This window comes from Agelaius phoeniceus, chromosome 24 (genome assembly GCF_051311805.1).
Source record: "Agelaius phoeniceus isolate bAgePho1 chromosome 24, bAgePho1.hap1, whole genome shotgun sequence".
NCBI classification, from domain to species: domain Eukaryota; kingdom Metazoa; phylum Chordata; class Aves; order Passeriformes; family Icteridae; genus Agelaius; species Agelaius phoeniceus.
In genome coordinates this window covers 4,829,142-4,848,966 of record NC_135288.1, presented here as the reverse complement: position 1 = coordinate 4,848,966, position 19,825 = coordinate 4,829,142, and positions in this window count along the sequence as shown.

The window sequence follows — 19,825 nt, the reverse complement described above, 5'->3', positions numbered from 1 at the left end:
GCAAAGTTTGTTGAAAAGGTTGCAATCTGTTAATAAGCAAATTGCTCACTTAATTACGTTAATGATGCTTTCACTGAGCTACTGTTACTGCCAATACAAAGGGAAAAAAGGAGAGAAGATAAAAAATCTCCTGGATTAGCAAAGCCTCGATTACAGACAAGTGAGGGACACGACCCTCTGTAAAGCTCCATTACCGCCTGTTGTGCTGGATCCTTTTGGTGTCTTCCCACATGTGATGGTCTTTGGGAAGATGAAGCTCTCAGTGTCTGGGATTCCTACAGGAAAAAATTCCCAGGATTTCCTGCATTTTTCTGAAATTTCAGGATTTCAAGGTGCCCAAATGTTGCTATTCAATCAGCACAAGGTGACCCATGAGGGCAGGGCCCCACCAGCCCCTAATGGTCCCACAGGAATGCTGTGATGGAGCAGCAGTGTCTCTAAGTGTATGCTTAAGCATGCTGCCAATTAGGGCTGGTGAGAACGCGTGCAGTAATTACATTTTTGTGCCGTTAAAGCAGCAGCTACAATTGTTGGATAAATAGAGCAAAAGCAAATATGTTTGTTTCTCCCTTACCTTGTACATTACAGGAAGAAGCACCAGCTGCCTCACAAAACATATTTGTTATTCACTCAGAACACACTTTAAAAACAGGGAATAAACAGCAGAGTCAAAATATTTGGTTTCCGCAGCAAGCTGAGGCTGCCGAAGGACGTGTCAAGGCATGGGAGCTGAGGAGCAGCAAGCCACAAATTTGTGACATTACAGCAAGGGAGGAATATTCCGAGATCAAAAGGTTTCTGTTCAGCTCGGGCTGCTTTGACATTGAGCTGCTACAGCACCAAGTCGCATCATTCTACAGGTGTGGATCCTCACCCCATGAGGGAGCCAGCCACCTTCATCCCTCCCAAGGGAGCAAAGCTGTCCTGAAACCCTCCTGTTTGCTGACTCCTCATACCTGAAACATTCCAACAGCCCCTTCACTGGTGGCTCATTTCAGCAGCATGTGGGTGAATGATGACAGCACTGGGCAGCTGGGCTATTGTGAAGGATGCTCCTCCAAGCTGGAGCAGATGAGCACTCCTGATCTTGTCCGTATATTTATGGTCATGGCACAATCCACCAGACCAGGTTGCTCCAAGCCCCATCCAACCTGGCCTGAAACACTTCCAGGGATGGGACATCAACAGCTTCTCTGGCCAGATTTTCAGGCCCTTTGGGGACCCATTAGCTGGGGTGGGAGGTCTACAGGGGCACTAGTGACAGCCAAGCTCGTGCCATCCCCACCACCGACCTTCCCCACACTGAGAAGCCAAATAATCTGGTTTTCCTCAGCCCCAGACAGAACAAGCTCAACATAAATATTCATCTGCTCAAGTGAAAGCAGGAGCTGTTGTTCCCTCAAGTGGAACTAAGTGAAAAGCTATGATAGTTTTCTGAAAAATGTGAGATTATGTACACAGAAGAAATTACATATAAACTTATTAATAATTTAACAGCTTGTTAATGAGGGAGCTTTGGTCTCATAGCCGAGCCGACCCTCCCTTTTGCTGCCACGGGTGGCTGGGCAGGGGGAGCTCAGGAGCCCAGATGCTTTTCACATTTTAAGGGATGAGCTTGGGAGGCCACGCTGCAGGAGGGGATAGGAGAGGCCAGCTGTGGGCTGGGATCCAGCGGTGCAGCAGAGCCCCTCATCTGCAGCTCCAGATGCCTGCACACAGCCTGGAAGCATCATCTGCATTATTCTGCTTTTGAAACTCTCATTTAACATGTATAAATGGAAATTATTTTATTTTCTAACGCAAGCAAAAAATTTGCATTGATAGAAAACGCCTGTTCCTGGAGCAGCCCTGGTGTGAGGCACAGCCAGGGCCTCTGGCCCTGAACCTCCTGTAAATGGAGTTTCTCACTTTTGCTGGGATTCCCAGCATCCCAAGCACTGAGATGTGCTGTGATAGTGAACTGTTTTGCACTCTCAGCTGCGGGAAGGCTCGGGTCAGGTCTTGCTGTGTCCTTGAGGTGTCTCCCTGGAGGTGACAGCAATGATGAGGTGGCTCCTCTACACCGGTGTGGTGCTGTTTCAAAAATGTTTGTCACATCATTCTGACCCATGCCAAGATCACAATATGCTCCTGTAAATAGGTGTTGGCTAAAGCCAGTGAGGTGTTTTCACTGAGGTTGGTGGAAGATTTGTGCAGAATAAACATTAAAAGCACTAAATACTGGGAAATCCCAACAAGAGGAGGACTGTTACCTCTGGTGACCAGGTTACATACAACAACTTACTTGTGGGTTAATGGACATGGAACCCAAACTATTCCATGTAACTGTATATGTGGGTCCCTTTTCACATTGAAAAACCCTGCCCAGCCCCAGCCTCTGTCATGCAGCAGTGAGAAGGTGGCAATGCCCAGCTGTGGAGCAGGATCAGCAGTGCTGTGTGAGTGGGTGCTGCAGTTGAATTCAGCTGCAAAGGAAGCTGCTCAGGTGGCAGAGGGTGAGGTTTTAAGTCCCCTTGCCAGAGTCTGGGCTGCTCTTTGATGACTTCATGCCCTTTCTCTCCATGTTTCAGAGTGGAAAGGCCTTCCTGTTCCTCACAAAGCCAAGTTTGCAAGCTCAGGGAAAGCTGTGTTTCCCTCTGAGTCTGCTTTGAATGGCTGGTGGAGAAAAAGGCAGGAATATCTCCCATATTGAGTGATAATGGGATGGACCCTGGGCACAAAGAGCACAGGCCTTTCCCCTTGCACCTGCAAGGTGGGGCCGTCACTGGGGACATCATTTCCCCCCAGATGGAGGGAAATGAGCCTCTGAGCCACTCCTGCAGCTTGGGAAAACACAGGGATGGGCAAGGGATGGGCAGAACTGGTGAGCAAAGCTGTGGTGGGGTGGGGGGCATGCAGGGGGGCCAGAGCAGGGTGGTCACTCCTGTCCCTGCTGTGTCTGGGGATGCTCATTGCAGCAGCAGCAGCAGCTCGGCCCCAAGGCAGCGATCAATGAGTTCGCACTTAATTCTCTTTCCTTTTCAGACGCAAGGACAATTTAAATTGAAATGTCACCTAGATTATTCAAATTTGATGTAATCTGCTTCCAGATGTCAGCGCTGCATTGACGATAATCTTTTTTCCCCCATGAGCTAATTTGCTTATTCCTAAAGAGAGCGATGCAAGGTCTGGTTAACATGACTCTGCAGAGGCTGTGCTGGGGTTTGGGCAAACAGGGTTTATCACTGGGGCTGGCAGCTCCTCCCCAGCCTTCTCTGTTAAAAAGCTCTTTCAGAGGCGTTGGCAGCAGGGATTTCCACGTCTCAATGGAAAGGCTTCCTGCAGAAGATGTGTAGGTTTAGAGGGGAAAAAGGAGTCCTATTGAATTTTTTCATTTGTGCGGCTGCTGAGGAGTTCCATTGCATTATTCATCCTGGGAACTGGGTAAACCAGGAAAGTTAAAGAGAGAAATTGCTGCTGTAAGTCGAGGTGTTTTAACATGCAAATGACAGGATTTTTATTCCTAACAATAGGACTGTTGGATTTTTAATTTTACACCCTATGTTCTCAGCTCACTGTGCAGACACAGGAGTCCTACTGCTCTGACTGTCATCTTCCCTATTTCCATTGCTGTCGAGCAGCTCTCAGATCCATGCTGAATTTTATGGACCTGCCCTTTTCCACTGCATCTGTTGGAGCAGAGGAAAGGATCCAGACACCCAGGGAGTAATTTCTCGACCTAAGTACCAACATCTTTGATACAAAAACCCCAGAACAGCAATTTCCCCACTTGGAGGTTTCATTGTGGGGGTTTCAATCACCGATGTTTTTTTCACAGACCTGTGCCAGCTGCTCAGGGTGAAGGTGTTGGTGATCCATGGGACAGACAGTGCCCAGTCACATCTGAGCTGTCCCACCCGTGTGGCTCTGGGGGAGGTGACAGCCAGCTCTCCTGGCCACACACACCAGAGCTGTCTGTTGGTGTGTTTGCCATCCAGCTGGAGCAGCAAGGTGCCTGTGCAAGGCCAAAGGCATTTTGGAAGTTTAAAGGTACACGCTGACCCCGCTGCTTGTCAGTGTGATACCCTGGAGCTCTAAAAATAGAGCATCTCTGACCAAGGAGAGATATTTTTGGAAAAGCTCGTTACTGCAGCCGATCCGTGTCGTTGCTGCAGCCCCTGCTCCAGCAGCCTTCCCCTTGTTTCCCTCTGCACATACATTTTGTGCCAAGGAAGAGAGGGTGGGTGTGTGCCCTTGCAGGGTGGCACCTCCTGGGTGCCCTCCCAGTCCCAAGCTGGAGTTCCTGTCCCACCTGGTGGGGTGTGCAGCCTCTTTGCCAGCTCCATCAGGTATGGCTGGGGGAGCACGCTAACGAGGTGCTTGCAATCAGCTAGTGGGGCTTGAAGCAGGGGAGTGTCAGGAGATGCAATTAGTCACTGCTGCACCGCAGGGAATCCTGATTTGAGCCATTAGAAATGGCTGCGTATGTGCTGAACTGAAGGGAATACCCCCAGCAGGTTATTTACGAAAATCACTGCTCCAAACAGGATTTGAGAGGGATTCCAGCTGCAGAGGAGTGGGAAGTGATGAACTCCAGCTGGAAATGTGCTCGATAAGAGCAGGAGTACGAAGTGTATTTGTCTTTTTTGCAAACGATAAAAGAAAAATCTACTCTTTGGTCTTGGCTGCCAGCAGAAAGCTCCGTGATCATGATGGAAACTGTCTCAGACGGCTCTTACGAGCATTGAAATTAATTCCCTTCCTCATTGGAAGTGGCACATCCAACTACTCCCTGAAAGGTGAACATTAATATTCTGATTTGCACTCGTTAGACACGTGCTTCGGCCTCAGAGCTGCAGAGACAGGGGATGAGGGAGGAAATCACAGCTCTGAGGTTGGATACCCCAATTCCATCCCCACAGCATCAGTGGAGGAACCACCTCTGATCCTGTTGGAAAGGTCCTGCCATGATGTTCCTACATCACTTTGCCACCTTGGAGTGTTTCCAGTGTGAGTGAAACAGAGAAGAGCCTTCCTGAGTGCAGCCTTGTTATCTGTGGCATTTCGGGGTAATTTATGCCCAACATCTCACTGACTCTCTGGTAGGAAATTGCTGTTGGTTCCGTGGATCCTGCAGGAGCTGTGTCAGAAATATTGAAATAAATCGATCCAACTTGGGGTTCCTGCATGATTTTATTGCCGATTTTTCAATGCAGGCAAGGCACAGCATGAGTTATGCTGGCACAAGGAGGAGGGAGGTGAGGACGTGGTGGCCTGGTTGCTCACACTGTCACCAAGACAGGGTTTGGTGTCTCAGCAATCCCCACTGCCCCCACGAGGGATCCAGCTGAATTCCCTGTGCCTCAAGTTTCCCTTCTTTTGCTTTTTTAATCCTCTCCTAATTGGGAAGCCAGCAAAAGCTTTTTTTTTTTTTTAAAAAAAAAAAAAACAGCAAAACAAACAAAATTAATGAGCAGCGTCAGGGGAGGAAAAAAAAGGCCTTTTCTGGATGGAGTCCTTGGCACGGGCAGGAATTCACTGCTCCTCTTGGAGAGTGTTGAGCTGGCTGTGAGCTGCCAGAGGAGGAAGTCAAGTGAGAACCAAGTGCCTGGAAGCAAAGTTTGCCACAGCTGCCCTGTGCTTGGCTCCTGGAGCGCCTCAGCCCCAGCCACAGGTCTGAATGCTTTGTGCCCAGGCTAAATGGCTCTTGGATCTGCAGCTCATTTGTCAGCGAGAGCAGACAAGCTGGTGCTGGGACTGAGGGTGTCCTCACAGCTGGTTGAGCTCACAGGCATTCCCAGATGAGGGTGAGTTTAACCAGCAATGGTTGAACCTTCCCTAAAGGCACATCTGGAGCTGGCCCTTGGGTTAGAGCAGCTGAGCATCCCCAGGCTGGCTGCTGTGCCCCAGGCAGCAGATCCAGAAATCCCCTGCTATGGGAACGTGCTTTTTGTTGACAGAGTGACAAAACTATCTTTTGTCTCCTTAAAAAGGAAAGAAGCCCAGAAGTTCCTCTCTTCGATTAGGTGAAAAAGGCGTCTCATAGGCTTAGGGGACTGCACCTCAGACTTAAGGATAGCTAATTGGACCAGAGCTAAAAAGGTTTTTCTTAGGCAATTTACTAGAAAAAGAAGTGAATAAATAAACTAATTGCTTTAGTGAGGTGTTTTACTAGGAGTAAGAACCTCTTGCACCTGGCTCGGTTTTTCTCTGTTTGTTATTTTGCCTTTTATTAAACCTTTTTTTTCCAACACTACAACAGAAGCCATCCTGCTGATTTTATGCCTCCAAAGGTAGCTGAGCTATCTTGGGTAAGTAATAGACCTCCAAGAGCTTATGAGACCTGGCTCAAAGAAGCCACTATTACTCACTGGAGCATCCCACATTCTCTCCTTGCTCCCTGGAAGCTGCCAGCAGCTGGTCAATGCCAATGTTTGCCAGCATTGAGGGCTGCTGGGGCCACAAGAGCCTGGCACACTTAGCCACGAACCTGGGGGAGAAGGTTCACTTGTCTGGGATCAGGATCAGGGTCTCTGTTGAACCTTGGAGTTTCTCAGTTTCTCTGGGACACCAGCTTCACTCAAATCAAGCACTGGCGTGTGCTTACATGGTGAGGAGGCTGGGATGGAGATGGTAAATTCCTGTTTAGGTTTATACAGAGCAGCTCCTGGTATAAGCTTCCTTCTCTTCCATTTCCCCTTGCAAAATCTGGGGCTCCATTTTCTTACCCTCGTGTTTGACTCTTTCTGGCCAGTGACTGTTTTGGGGTTGAATTTTTGGCTTGTTCTCACTTTGGGGTGCTTTGGCTGGTTGGCATCTTGTGCACATGTGCTCTTCCTCTCTTTCCCCATAGGCCATCCCAGCCCTCCAGAGGCATCAGTAAATCATTCCTAGTCCATGGGCAAGGGGTGTTATTGCTTCTCTAGCAATGCTTCTTTTCAGCAGAAACTTTAGAATTTGCCACAAAGTTTAAGGTAGAAAGAACAGAGTTTTCTTGCTTCAGCACGAAGTGAGGAACCCACATGGAGACATTTAATGCCTTGCAGGGATTATTAGATACAAAATGCATTGGATAGAAAGCATGCCATAAATCCCAGCCTTTCCATAAACTCTAAATCTGTTACACGTTAGACTGTAATCTTCTGAAACAAAAGTGACTGCACCAAATAGAGAGTGTTATTGTTTAAATATTCCTGCTGGGAAATGCTGCCTGAAGAGCAGACACAATAGCTGCCCTGATGCAGGATTTATTGGAGCAACTTGGCACCAGCCTGTTTGTAGGGAGCAGAATATGCTTGTAGAGATTATACCAGATTTACAGTGATTAATAATGAATTGGACATGGCAGACTTCAAAGGGTTCTGCTCCTGCACAGTTTGGTGTGGGTTGAGTCACAGCACCATTCATTCCAGTGGTTCAGACAGCTGCCTCCCCTCAAAGAGCAGGGATTTGGGCTGGACAGCATCAGCCAAGCCCCTCTCCTTGTCCTCTTGTCCCTGTGGCTTTGCCCCAGCAGCAGGATGGAGGAGGTAGCACAGCAGTGCTACACCTGGCATGGTTGTGTGTGGAGACCATCCCAGCTCCATCACCCAGCTGTGCCCTGCTTGGGGCACCCCATGGGACCCCAAACCCATGACTGACTGGCAACAGCAGTGCCCTTCATTACAGGAAGGTTCCTCTCCACCTCAGAGCCAGGAGCTCACCTGGCAGGAGGGTGAGCAGGGATTTTGTCATCAGGCAGAGGGATTAAGAGAGCTGGGAAATGTAGGACATCCCTCTGGCTCGCAATGTGCACACACACAGACCTCGAGCTATTTTTACAGACCTTTCAGCACTCACTGTGGCCATTACTTTTAGTATGAAACATCTGAAATCTGCTCCTTGCAGCAGGAAATCCCTCTCCCACTTTGTCCAGGGGGCTCCCAGGCGTGCTGAGGATGGCACTGCAAAAACAGCAAAGCTCTGAGAACTAATCACAGCGCTGTTAATTGTGCGTTGGCATAATCATGCTCTCACACCAGGTCTCTGCTAGCCAGGTCAGTAGCCCCTGTGAGCACACCTACATCACTTCTCCCCCCTCCCTGCCTGCTCGAGCTCTCAGAGTTTTGCCTGTGAGCACAGGATCCCTCAGACACACTGGGAAAAGGCCAGGGATCCTCAGACAGATGTATTTCATAAGTGCTAAGTGCTCTGGCGTTAATCAAAGGTTATTGTGTGCGAGGGTTGGGAGGCATCTCCAGCTAATGAAGATGTTTCCCCTGGATCTGCCCTTATCTGGGAGGCTGGAAGAGCTGCAGAGGCTCCGTCCTGCTCCAGGCAGAGCTGATGGGATTTGCGCTGGTCCCAGTTGCCATGGAGAAAGTGTTGGATGGCTTTAATACATCTCTGTGAATTTCTCCCCAGAGTTTTCCCGTGACAAGCTGGACTGGAGGTAGTGTATAAGGAGCTCTAATCTTCCAAATGTATGAAAAAATGATTGATGGGGGGCGAGGGGCATAAACAGCTTACAGGGCTCTGTGAGCAGCAGAGTGGGGCAGGGCGGGGGGTGCCAGAAGGGACCAGCTGTGGTCCAGGGGCTCCCTGGCAGGTGCTGCACTCACAGCCCTGAGCTGTCCCCAGCCCTGCTCTGCCACCCCAATCCATGTGTCAGTGAGCTGGGGTGAGGTGGGGATAGCCCCACACAGCACTGGGCTCAGGTTCCCTTCTCATTGCTGGTCCAGATGTGTCTCCTGTTACCCCTGCTCTGGCCATGGAGCTCCCTCCTCTCATTAGAGTCCATTCATTAGGAATTAAAGGAAATTAAACCTTATCTGTTTTGTCATAATTCCAAAATCCTGTTGTTTACATTTTCCTGTTTGTTTTTCAAGTTGCTGAAAACATGAGTGATTCCAAAAAGCAAAGGAAAAGGAAATCTCCAGCTCAGTGTGCCAAGCAGCCACTCTCTCACCTGCACGGGTAGTTTGAGTGTTCCCTCAAATTCCCCCCTGGGTTCATCATCCTGCCTGGCCTTTAACTAAGGGGTCATTGGACATAGATCATGATGGGATCAGGAAAACCCAAGCTGGAGGTTCTCAGGGAGAAAGGAGACAGCAGGGAGCTTAGGAACAGCAGATAGAGAAGTGTCAAAACCTACTGAGGCATCTGGAACCTTCAGGAACAAGCCCTGGCAGCCAGGTTTGGGAGCAGGCAGTCCTTCCATCACTGCCACCTCCCTCCTCTGCCGTTTTGCATTTTGAGTTTATTATTTTTACCCTGGGTTTACTTCCAGCTGCTTTAGATTCCCTAAACTTTTCCTCTTGGGCAGCTCACGGGCTTTTGAAACACAAAGCCCATCAGTCACCAGCTGATGTCCCCCTGCCACTGTCCCTGCTCTGAGCAGCAGCTGGGCACAGCAGTGCATTCGGTGGGCAGCCGCTGTCAAAGCCAAAAATAGAGTTACCAATAGGGTTCCCAGGCTCCTTGTTCTCTCCTTGCTTCATTTCCCAGGGGTTTTGGTGAAATCCCTGCAAACACAGTCACTTGCTGGAGCAGTCGGCACGGAGGAGGTTTCCCGTGGAGTGCTGTGGAGAGGAGATGCTCTGTGTGAAGTGTGTGCTTCAGTCGATGCGCCGGGGCTAAAAAGTAATTAATTAGCAAGTTTATGGTCTTTTCCCATCTGAAATTAAAGAAAAAAAAAAATTATGCAGAACATCCAAGGTAATTAGAAAGCTGCGAGCTACAACACACCTTTGAATGGGAGCTCTGGAAAACACGATGTTTGGCAGCAGATTTTTAATGGAACAGCTGATCAAGGCTCCTGCCTTCACCTGTGTTCCTGGGGGTGCTCCCCACACTTCCCCCTTCCCTTATGGCTCTGGATTGGAATACAGCAACTCCCAGATGTTGTGTTTTCCATGATCAGGTTTGCCATCTAAAGTCTGTTGGCCAAGATAAGAATACTGGTCCGTGTTTTATGTGCTGACTTTACTTGGAGTTTTTCCCCCCTGGCATTTACAGCTGGCCCCACCCCCTGATGCTTTGGCTGTGCAGGATGTTCCACCAATTTATTCTAGCGGAGAGCACAGAGCAGGTCACGCATATTAAATGTGAAGTTTTTGCTACAGTTGCTTCAATAATCTGAAAGAAAAACATTTTAATGTGGGTTTGTTGGTTGTTGGTTTTTTTTTTATCCCCTTGTTTTTTTACCGTGTACCAGCTGCTGCTTTTGGCAGGGCAGCTGCTCAGCGGGCGGCCGGCGGTGCGGATGCGCTTCCCGGGGAGCCGTGCCCAGTGTGCCAAGGGCATCCCCTCCCTGCCGTGGTGGGGAACAGCTGAGATGCCTGTGAACATCCCACTTCTCATGCCTCTCCATTGGCGCTAAAAGCTGCAAATTGAGGCTTTCTGCTATTTTTGTTTTCGGCCAGGTCTGCAGTGCCGGCAGCGTTGCCCAATGTGCTGTTTCCCTCTTTGCTACCTTCTCCCAAACACACTTGCATGAAGACTGGAGGATTTTCCCCATGGGTTTTGTGCCTTTGGTGTGCGTTTCCAAAGGCTCCTCAGTTCTCCAAGGGAGGGAAAGGCTGCTCTGTGGAGCTGTGAGTGAGGGAGCAGCTTTCTGGCCAGCTGGGTGATGGGTGGAGATGGCCAGACTCTGCCCTGCAGCCCTGGGATGGTCAATGGCCATTAATCCAATCAGTTAAATTATTTTAGAGAAAAGGTGTTCTTTTTTTCCCACATTTCCTGATGAGCTTTCTATTTCCAGCAGTTTTTCAGCTATTTCAAGTGGGTAAGCAGAGCACAGAGCCCCTTGCAGAGCAAGGAGGGATCAACGTGGGAAATGATGATGACAGAAGGAGAACCACCAGGGATGGCAGAAAAATCATCCTTGCAAAAATGCCTACATCAACCCCGGCAGCAAGAGGAGAAGAAAAACATTTGAGGAGGAAAATGTACAAACCTCTGTGGGAATGGCACCTGCATTTGAAATAGCATCCCAAAATATCACATTTTTGGGGGGTGTCAGAGGTGGGCACTCCTCTCTGCTTTATCAGCATCACTGGGCAGTGCCTGGTCATGTTTATGCTGCTGCTTTGCTGCTTCTACAGTTTTCTCTGTATTTTCTGCATCTCTTTGCTTTCTCCTGTGGTTTCCCTTTTGCCCCTGTCTCCTGCTGCTGTCACCTGTTTTCTCCTCAGGTTTTAGGCTGCTCCCTCCCACAGAAGGTGGTGGGGAAGCTGCTGGGGCCAGCAGGTGCCGAGTGGGCACTGCTGGCATGAGGGCCTGCGTGCTGCTAGTTTGGCTCAGTGCCTGAAATCGATATGAGCTCGCTTGGGGTAATTGTTTTGTGTCTCTGGAAGAGTTTATTTGGTTTCTAAAGTGCTCTCTTTATAGAGTTATTTCTCAAGCCTTGTCCTAGCCTCTTGTCACGTCGGTACTAAGTGAGTTTCAGGGCTATTTGCTAGTCAGCTTTGTCATTTCTGTTTTACTTTTTGGTCGGCTCTCTACCTACACTGAAGCGTAATTCTGTTTGCTTTTGCTGATTTGGGTGTGAAGAGAAACACGTTGCCTTCTTCTGATACCTCTACAAGGCTTTCACCTCCCTGGCAGCTCCCTGAGCTTTTTGGGGTCTGCCTTTCACCCCCCCAGATCCTCCTCCCCAGATTTCTCTTAGTCAGGTTTGGGCAGGGAGTCTGTGGAGTGTGAGGAGGTGAGGATGCAAGGATTCAGGGATGAAGGGATGTGGAGATGCTGTGCCCCATGGCCACACCAGTCCCTGAGCACCTGGAAAAAAACCAGTGAATTAAAGGACTGCCCACGAGCACGGGGAAGAGAAAAGAAAGCCTGATCTTTCCAGATGACATTTACGCCTGCAGAAGGCCGATGTATTTTATCCACTGTCACATTTAAAAGGCACTGAATTCATTATACTGTTGAATAAATCATTATTTTAAAAAACGCATTTATGCAGAGAAGAGCCACAGCTCTTCCAGTCAAGATCTGCTCCTGCTTGGATAAACTCTTCCACCACAGGAGTTTCCAGCTGTCCACTCACTGACAGCACTGGTAGCAGTGGGTCCCACCCTGTCCTGTGCGTGGTGACAAAGATCCAGGCTTTGCTGGGGGAGCAGCTGAGAGCTGACAAGATGCTGAAGTGCTTGCACGCCTCTGTCACAAAGGGTTAAAGTTGTTGAGCTGAAGCTTGGTAAATCAGGCAAGAAAATAATCAGCTCCCAGGTGAAGTGAGGAGATGCTTGATGTTTTACAGCTTCTTTCATACACTTTACAGAAACTAATGGTTACACAAATAATACCTGGGGGATGATAACAAGCTATAAATAATTCAGGGTTCTCCGGCACAGAGCTGATGTGAGCAGGTGTGAGGAGCACACAGTGCCTTGGGATGACTCAGATCCTGGGAGATTAGTGCCCTTTCACCATCCTACAGTTCTCTTAGCAGTGTCCCTGTCCTTTTCCCAGCCTTTCTGGACTGGCTCTGCTTTGTCCCCTTGCACCCACATCACCCACTCCCCTGACTGCTGCAGGAGCTATCAGCAGCGCTCTTTGCCAATGGTGCTGGGAGAAGCCAGAGGTTTTCCACGGCTGCTGGGGCCACAGAACCAACTGGCCAAGCCCACCACCCTCCAAAGAGCTGTGCACAAGCTGCTCTGCCCCAAAGCCACGCTGGTGTCTGTATCCATAACCTTGGAGAGCAACCATCCCTGGCTGGCTGTGGGTCACGCCAGGCTCTGCCCGCCTCTGCCAACCCTTTCCACAAACACAGGAGGATTTTTTTTTTTTTTTTTTTGAGAGCTGTTTGTGTGGAATTCCCCATCCTCGGATGGAGAGGTTTCAGTTTCTCTGCTGCTAAATATTTTGACAGCCTCTCGTCTCGCAGCCTAGCACAGTGTGACATGTTGTAGGGTAACAGTCCCCTCGCTCCCCAGCACACACACCACGTGCTCCGTGCCAGCACACCCCGTGCTCCCCGTGCCAAAACAGCCCCAACCCTCCCAGGGGGAATCATTCCCAGCTCAAACCCCAGAGATGGGAAAGTGCAGCCGCGTTTCTCTTCACGGAGAAAAGCCAGGCAGCACTTCCCAAGGATATTTCTGGGATTCGCATTCTCCATACCTCAGAGAAAGGAAAAAAAAAACCTCTTATCTCATTTGCTGCTCCTGTGTTTGTTCACAAGTGGAATGCATGGTGGAAGATTGTTTACCTGAAGGGAATTGATAATTGGATTCTGGTCTGAGTGTTTTGATTCACTGACCAGTTGGATCCAGGTGTGTGTGTGTTGGGAGTCTGGGCCGACAGTCACGAGATGCTGTGAGGTTGAGTGCTTGGCAAATTCAGTTTAGATGTAATGTAATATAATGTAATAAAATATAGAATAATATAGTATAATGAAGTAATTAATTAGCCTTCTGATAAGATGGACTCCTCCTCATCATTCCTAATGGACGTGGGGCAAAAATATCTACTATAAGAAAGGGGGCAAGGGAAGGAGGCACTCTGCCACAGCTGCCTCAAAGCAGGAGATGGACGGCTGCCGAGGAAGGCTCAGCCTCCTTAATCCCAAAGGATTCCCCACAGCCAGGTCCCTCCTGACTGCACGTCTGGCTGTCTTATCAGTCATGAACGTGCTGCTCTTAATGAGGAAACAACCAGGAAAGTTGGTGGCAGGACCCACAGCTCAATAAACCAGGAGAACAAAAACCTCCACTGCGATTTGGAATTGAGCTTTCTCTCCCAGCCCATGTGGCGGGGAGGAATTGATCTGTCTAATCTCTTATCTGTGACTATGAAATTGTATTTCCCTCTTAATAGCCCTACAAATGTTACAGATGGATAGTTTGGAAGACAGGCTGCCAGTGGTAGGAATACTAAAAAGGCTGTTGAGTTTTGCTTGCTTTGGGGTGCAGAAACCAGCATGAAATTCCAGGATCCCTACTGGCCTTGGCCCCACTCCTCAGGGACCGAGCTCGAACACAGACATTTGCACCCCATCCCTGCTTAGCTCAGGCTGGGGGGCTCTTAGGAGCCGCTTAATTTAGGCATCACAAAGCTGCCCCATCCTCCTCACCCTGTTACTGCATTGCAAAGGAGAGGAGAGAGCAGCAGACCAGGTTCTTTCTCTGCTCTTCCTGATTTCCCAGGTGAAATCCTGGTTTTCCCACACCAGGTTGGCCACCAAGTGTCTCAGGCACTTACACTCCCCACAGAGCAGAGAGTGGCACCTTCAGGGGGCAGAGGGGGCTTTGCCCTCCGTCTGCCAGGTTTCCCCACGATTTTCCTTGCAAGTTCACAGGCGCTGGCATCCCTCAGATGCTTTGGATTGCAGAAACACGAGGTGACAATGTCCTTGTACCCTCGGCTCCTGCCCTGCCCCTGATGGACTGCCTTGCTCCACAGCATCTCCAGCGTGGTTGTGATGTGTTGAATGTGAGGCCCCTCTGGCACTGGGCATCCCCTCTGCTCCCAGCCCAGGAGAGTTTCCCAGATCAAGGATCTGAGGTGGAGGAGAATGGGAACGCTGCACGCCACAGCCATGGAGCTGTTTGATGATGGATTTGGAGTGGTCAAGGTGACCTTTTTGGGATGGGGGCTGTGCCTGTCCCCATGCATCCCCCATGCCTGCCTGGCCATCAAGCTCTTTTTGCCATCAGGACGTTCATCACCAAATCATCACAGTATTTAAATGAGTCAGATTAATCACTTTATCATTCAAATACAGGTGGATTAGTGCCGTCACTTAATACTCTGTTTAAGCAGCTGATTTTTTTAAAAAAGCTCAATAATTGAGGGAATTACTGCAAAAATTAGAAAAATTAACAGTTTATTTACTACTTATTGTCAGAGCTGCCAGCCAAGAAAAAGTGGGATCAATAAGCACTTATTTTACCCTCCTACAGCTCTCTCCCCTCAAACAGGCCCTCTGCCAACACAAATCTGGGGCTCCTGCACTGACTGCCATGGCCAAGACTGAGCAGGTAAGTGTGGAAATACCCTCACATAGGGATAACTGAGCTCCATCTCCACATATTTTAATATGGGAAATGTCATCTGCTGTTCCAGCTCCTCTCATAAACAGGGAATGTGCCTGTCAGCAAGCTGAACCTGTAAAAGTTGAATAATATTTGTTGATTAATGTAGTCAATGGATTTCATATTTCCTTTAAAATAGTTGCTCCGTATTTCTGTAAATTATTCATCCAGTTTATAAGGCAAAGCAAATATTTGTGAATAGATATGAATTATGTGATTTATAAGAATGAAATATTCATGAGTCATTTTCATTATTCACCTCGTCCTGGAATTGCTACATAAATCTGATCAAGCAAATAGATTTGGAGGAGCTCAGCCTGAATTTGCAGGTATCGTGGTGTTCTCATGGTGAACCAGAGCAGGTTTGGGCTGAGCTCCTGAGCTGTGTGCATGACTGTGCCTGCTCAGGCTGATGCCCCACTGTGGTGTTGTGAGGTCCCCAGGACGAGGTGAGAGATGAGAATTTGACTCCAAGTCCTCAGAAGGCTGAGTTATTATTATATTATATGAAATTATATTATATTAAATTATATTATATTAAATTATATGAAATTATATACTAAAACTATATATACTAAAACTATTATATACTAAAACTAAAGAATAGAGAAAAGATACATCAGAAGGCTAGAAAAGAATGAATAATAAAAACCCATGACTGACTCAGAGAGTCCGACACAGCTGGCTGTTATTGGCCATTATTAAAAACAATTCACATCTTTGGATAAACAATCTCCAGACCACATTCCAGAGGAGCAAAACATGGAGAAGCTCAGGCTTCTCATCGTCCCAGGAGAAGAAATCCTGGTGAAGGGGTTTTTCAGAAAACATCACAGTTACACCCCATGGCTCCAAGGAGAGGCAGGACAGGACAGGGTGTGCCCCGCAGCCCTGCTGCCTGCCAAAATCAGCTTTCACCTGAATTTCAGCAGAGGCAAGGGCAGAGAGGAGACCAACACTTCCCTCCCTGACAAGGATGCCAGGGCTGAGGTCGTGCAGCACCGCGGGGAAGGATGCTGGGCTAGGTGGGAGGGATGACCGCAGACAGAGGGAGCGTGGGCTGTGCAAAATTAGGGAAAACTGGATAGAAAGCCTCACTGCCAGGTGGTTCTGATCTGAGCACTCACAGGTGCCCTCTGCCAGCCTTCAGCCAGGCAAGCCTCAGTGCAGTTGTGAGAAGAACCCCAAAGTCTCCCTGGCTTTCCACTCCCTTGTCCCCACCTGCCCACTGCACCCACTCCAGGAGGGCAGGCTTTGTCCCTGATTATTCCCACTGACTGCCTGGGGAGCCTATTCCCCCCAAGAGCTGGGCAGCTCTCCCATATGCATCACCCAGAACATCATCTTTTCCCCCAGCCATTTCATTAGAAGTGATTTCTTTTTCCAAGTACTCTCCAAAGGAGATGCCCAAATCACTGAAGAGCAGGAGCAGCAAGAGAAGCCTCAGAGGAAGGATGTGCATGGGTGGGGAGTGTTTCTCTCAGTTTCTGCTTTCCAAAAACCAGAAAACACCTTGGTGTTGTGAAATGAGGACAAGAGGGGGAAATCTTGCTGGCAGAGCCCAAGGAAGAGCCTCAGGATTGTGAGGAACAATAGGACCTCCAGTCTCAGCTGCCTCGCAAGGACAGGGTGAGTCTGAGAATGAAGAGAATGAAGCTGGTGCCAGTCTTGGCATTAAAAAGAAAATGGAAAAAACACCAACATTAAAAACTCTTACAGATGCTGGATTTTTGGGATGTGAATAACACCTCCAACTACTCTGGGACTGTGGGTCCACTCCAAGTGATGTGCGTGCTAAGCCCTGCTTGGATCCGTGCCACCCAGCACTCGCTGCTGCTGGTAATGAACTTGGGAACTGCAAGATGAGCACTCTAAAATTCAGCTTTGGGATCTTCCCATTTTCCAAAGTGTTCAAGTGCTTTCTTCTCAAGCAGCAAGCTGCCATGTAGGGAATACTGTGCCACAGAGAGTGCTGTGTGTCTTCTGCCACCGGCGTGTTTTGTTCGGGGCTGCGCAGGGACGACATAAAATCCATGTGCTTATCCAAGTGGAATTGCTGACTCTATTACCCTGGTCAGAGAAAACCTTCTGTCTTCATCCTCCTTCTGATCCATCAGGAAGGGGACAGCAGTTCAGCTCCCTGGTGTACTGCATGTCCCAAATCTGCAGCCAGTGCTGACCAAGCTGAGTTCAGTGGAAACCCTTTGGGGGTGCAGGACACGAGGTGTTGTCCCTCCCCACGTGCTGCAGAGTTTGGATTGACATGTTAGGATGATTTAAACCTCTGGGAGGGGTGCAGGTACAGCCTTTGTGCAGAGATCACAGCCATCCAAGGCAAAGGCACCAGGGCAGCTGCTGCTTTAATGCACCTGAGGAAGGATGGGGAGGCTCTGCACCCCAGGCAGATCCCTGCTGGCCTCTGCCTGCTCTCCTGCAGCCCCTCTCCCGAAGGTCACATTGCTGCCTCGAGCCAAAGGCAGAGATGTTTCATTGCAGCCAAGGCAGCTCCAAGAGTTGTCGTACTAAACTCCAGGCCTGTTCATCCGTGGGATGGCATTTTTCCCCTTGCCAGCTCTGGAATGGCCACAGAGAAGCCATTTATCAGCCTGGTGTGCACATCCAATCTCCGGGGCGCTCTGCTTCGCCTCCCGTTATCGGCCGTCTCCACGGTGCTTAACGAGGCAGCTATTTTGAGGCCTAATGAATTTGAAAAGTTTTTGACCCTTCTACTGCAGTGTCTCAAGTAGCAGGAACCTGGAAAATAGCTTTAATGTCACCCAGAGCATTATGAGCCTGGGTGAAGTTATTGCAGGTGTTCTGCTCAGGTGTTTCAGGGCGGGTGGGAGAGCTGCCAGCAAAGAGGAGCAGTGGGAGGTTCAGCAGAGAGGGCTTTTCCTTTGGAAAAAAGCTTTTCCTTCCTCCCATGAGGAAGTCAAGGGTTTGGTGACTTAGAGATGACTGGAGCTGTCAAGGACAAGGCAGTAAATTGTCCCTTGGTCACAGCCCTGCTCCGCAGAGACTCGGCTCTGTCACTGCTCCCAGGCCAGGGGATGCTTGTTGAATTATTGCAAGCACGCCTCAATAAATCCAGGATCCAGCTCCCTCCGGCACAGCACGCAGTCCCCTTGCCTGAGCTTGCAGGTCAGGGAAATCCCAGCTGCTTTCTGGGTGCTGCATCCTTTCCTCTCACACCAGAGGGTCAGGGAGCACAAAGCACCTCGAGCATTCCTCTTTCCAACTTTCTCCTTTTTCCCCGTCTGCTTTCCCAAAGGACTTTTTTCCTCAGTCATTTATTTTTTAAAGAAAAACCAAGATGAAAATCGCCAGCCCTCCAAGGGCCATTAATTGCTGCCTGCTTCACAGTGCACAGGGCTGGGAATTTTTATTTTTTTTGTTCAGCAGCTGATGGAGTTGGAAACCTCCTCCAGGGCAGCAGGAATCCTGTAACAAGGGCTCAGAGGTGGGAATAAAAGGCCAAAAGCAGCCCTCCAAGGAATGTGGCCTCTCTCCTTTCCTCTCCAGAACACTCCAGCAAATCCTCCTGGACTCCCCTCACTGTTGCCTTGTCCCAGACATTTGTTTTGTCAGCACCAGGGAACAACCCCAGTCTAAGCCATCATCAGCCCACAGAGACATCAGCCATAATTGTAAGGTCCGTTAAATATGATTTAAATATTTTTTTTCTCATTAACAACAATTTAGACTGATTCTCTCTCTTTTTTTTTTCCGGAAACTTCAAGTATGACTGTAATAGCTTTGTAATTTTGGGCTCTATCATTAAAATTAATGATATCCTAATGCTCTATGTGCACTAGAAAAGTCTGATCAGTTTTTCCCCCTTTATATATCATTACTAATAGAACATTTTAATGGCTGTAATTTCCAGCCCTGTAGATGGAAACCTAAAAATAGGAAGAAAGCCTATTTCATCACACCATTCCAGCCCCTAAATAATTCAATTACACAGACTGGAATATCTGAAGCTGGGTGTGTTCCCAGCTGCAGATAACCAAAAGTACTTGATGCTGCTTTTAAAGTGGGTTGGTTACTACAGGATCTCCTCCTCTGCTCCTGGTGAGGCCACCACCAGGGATGCTGGGGTGCAGAGCTGCAGCAGCTTCCCCTCCTGGAGCCAGGGCTGGAGTCCCTGCCGAGGTTCAGGTGGAGCAGCAGAGCTTCAGAGGCTCAGCCCAGCTTGTAGTAAGTACAACCCAGTGCCTGCAGCCAGCATCAGCAAAAGATCCTCTGTGGATACCTCCAGCTCCAAGCTGAACTCTCAGATCCCTCTTGCTGAGTTTTCCCTGCAAGCAGAGTCTGTCTCTCCCGGCTCTTCTCCCCCACAGGGAAAGGCGAGAGCATCACCAAAGCCTAAAGCTCCCCTAAACCTTTGCTAAGCACCCTGTTTATTACTCCCCACGGCCTTTCTCCTGCTGCAGGTACTTCCAAAGCCTTTCATCATCCCACACACTCCCACGTGCAGCCAACACATTTCTCATCTTCACCTCGCAGAGCTTATCAGACTCATTTCTACCATTTATTGGTTTATGCTTCCCCTTCACCAGCGAGAGTCTACAATTAAATTCTCTCTCTGGGTTATTTTTTTTTCATCTCTCTTTTTGCCTTGCCTAAGGCTGAGGAATGGCTCTGGTGAGCTCATTACAGAGCTGGTCTGTCCCTGTGGTGGCTGGACCCAGCCGTGGGCGGGAGGGGAGGGACGTGGCAGGTCAGCTTCCAGCCCCCGCATTTCCTCACCTCAATAACTCGACGTTTTGCTCCAGAGCAGCAGGGTTTCGCTCGGCTCCAAGCAAACAAGACACTGCCAT